General features: G+C 39.1%; 1 protein-coding gene across 1 annotated transcript in view; it reads left to right on the forward strand.

Moving 5' to 3' along the window:
• Window positions 1-2,922, forward strand: part of LOC101855025 (corticotropin-releasing factor receptor 1) — a gene marked incomplete in the record, with an annotated part of 122,349 nt that overhangs the window by 61,867 nt on the left and 57,560 nt on the right.

A 2,922-nucleotide genomic window follows, 5' to 3' on the forward strand; every position in this document is an offset into this window, starting at 1 on the left:
TATATGTATGATCATTGGAGTTGGAACGAGAAGAATTCTTTGGAGGTTGCCAACTCATTCTGTGATAACATTCAAGCTGCCATTCACAAAAGTCTAGACTAGGAGCGTTTAGTGCAAACCTTCCAGCCCACTATCACAGCGGTAAAGTAAAATACGTATAGTTTGTGGGCATTTGTTAAAACGGAGACGCCCTTAAGAAAACGCGGGGAAATAAAACAGGAGACAAGGACACATTTTCAACAAATTATATGATATTGGTAAGTATTGCCAATTTGACTTTATTATTGGAAGGAAAAAAATGTGTTTAAAAAATTATTATTTATTTATTTTTTGTGTGGAAAGAATGGCTAATTGTATTAAAGGGCAACTGGTGAAACAGGAAAGCAATTCTGGGGAGACCCCTTTATACTTAAGAGTCGTTGTTAAGGTAATACTATCAGACATGTATAATGGCACACCCGATACCAAATAGGAAACAACAACCATGCGCTCTGCATAAAAGAAAAAAACAACCCAAGATTAAATACATGTACGTCGTCAATCTATAATGAACAGCTCACGTCACCGTCCAAGTTCGTTCTATTCTTATTGATTTAGGAATCCCTGAATTTCAGTAAACCTCAGAAGGGAGCTATATAATTGAAAATGGGGCTTCTTTCTGGTAGATTTTGATGATCTGTGGCTCACATTTTAAAAGTTTATATTTAATGTAGGCCTACGGTTTTCATTTTAAAATCTAGCTCCATTTATGTCTGTTATCAATTGATTCAAGAGAGTTTTATTTAATTAACTTGAACGTATTACTGCCTTTGAATTGCATTACTAAGTATGTGCTTGCTTTTTAAAAATTGATCTATATTATTATTATGCTTTATACAATCTGTTTTTATACAAAGAACTGGCATGTGGGTGGTTGGCGGGTGCTCTGGTGTTATTTGCTTCTTCTTTCCTATCAAACATCTATCGTCCTTATCTCCCCTTTTTCTTTTTTATGTTCGTTACTCTCTTGTAACACCTCTAATCTTCTGGCGCTCACATGACATTATGCATTTGTGAGAACAGTAAAACGTCTACTAAAACTAAACTAAAAGAACTGGCGCTTCGGTCTTTCACGCAGGACTTTTGGTCGCACCCGTCGAAGTTGCTGTCAACAAACTAGATCCGCAAACATGCGTGTCTACCCTTGATTCTTTCACTTCTGCTGGACCTGGTTTACCCATACCCACAACTGGAGTTGATTATTCCAGAGCAATCTAACAAAACAAACAGAAATACGGGGGGGGGGGGGGGGGGCTCGAGGCAAGTGTCAAAGCTAAAGACGCCCTGGGAGTCGGACTTGGTCAGAAACAAGCGAAGAATTAACCAGACCAGACTGGCCTTCCTGTAAAGCGACACCCGTCGGCCAAAAGAAGACGCAATTTAGAAGGTGCTCAGCGCCGCTTTTTTCTTTCACCCGACAGGAAACAGTCGCCTGACCCGCGGCTCGGACCTTAATGCAATCGTCTGGTTCGGTCTGTCGTCCGCTCTGAGATACCCGGTATTTAGTGCTAGAGGGCGTTATCTGGACTCCAGTCAGGGCCGTGTTGTTGTCGGAGGCTCATCGCATCCACAGGGTGCTTATTCTGAGGGAGACATGCTGCCTGAATTGATGACCGTTGTAACGCCTGTCTTTGCTTGCCACAAACTTTCTTCTATTTATCCTCTTTCTTTTTTTTGGAACCTATTCCACAAAAAAACCTATGTTTATCTATCTATCTATCTATCTATCTATCTATCTATCTATCTATCTACTTCATTTTCGATACCCCGTCTTTTTCATTTCTAAGTCTTTCTCTTCTGCTTCATTCATTTCTCTCCCGGCTTTCTATGATTTCCGTGTTTCATATCGCTAATTAAGCTCTTTTAAGCTTGTTCGGGCTTTCTCGCAAGTCTTCCAGTTTTATTCTGTCATCTTTTGCTTTTAACTCTTTTTGTCTATGTTATCGCCTCTCGGGTTTCTGAACGGCTTTTCTTCTTTTCTTTGGAATATGATTTTTGACAATCCTTAAGCTTTTTAAGCGCTCTCTTCTCTCATCTAGCTTGCCATTAATTCATAATCATCAAACCTCACTCTGGGAGCCATTTTGGAAAGTCCATAATATCGTTTTGGAGCACGGCTAGTTCAGTTGGTAATATGTATCGGCGCGGCACAGATTGCGAACCTGGTTTGAATCTCCAAACGGGACGTTCTTTTTTAACCCCAGACGTTTTTACTTCTTCTTATTCACCTAATTCGTAAATAGGGACCAAGCAATCTTTTTAAGAGATTTATCCGAATTGATTAGGTTGGTTTTTCGTACATTTCTGCCCATATCAGCAACAAAATAACATGCTATAAAGCAGGGACTTTTGGGACTAAAATAAAAAAGGCCAGGGCAATTCTTACAGGAATAAGGACAAATTCTACTCAATTCGTGTTGCTTGCTCAAACTTTTAAATTCAAACAGGATTTATGATTTGTTGTAGCTGTTTCTATGGTCGTGTGTAAGGGTTTATCTTTTTGACGGTTTAAAAAAATATTTTACCTAGGATAAAGGTGGTTTTATTGTACGTGTGAATTTTTTTTCATGAAGTTTCTGTGATTGTTTTTTGTTTAGTAGTTTGTCCTATTCTATGTTTTATATTTGCGGCGGGTGGTTGTTTTTTGTTTAGTAGTTATTAGTTGCTATTGCACTGCTGTTGTATTGTTGCTGTTGTTGCTGCTTCTGTTTCCTCTGTGCTGCTGAGTTTTACATCACAGAGTCAATAAGATCAGGGGGCTAGCAATACAGTTTTCAACTTTCTGAAACAAAAGACCGACAAGAAGATACAAACTGGGAAACAAAACAAGACAGACAGACAGACAGACAGACAGACAGACAGACAGACAGACAGACAGACAGA

This window comes from Aplysia californica, unplaced genomic scaffold, assembly GCF_000002075.1.
Source record: "Aplysia californica isolate F4 #8 unplaced genomic scaffold, AplCal3.0 scaffold00233, whole genome shotgun sequence".
In the NCBI taxonomy this organism is placed as follows: Eukaryota; Metazoa; Mollusca; class Gastropoda; order Aplysiida; family Aplysiidae; genus Aplysia; species Aplysia californica.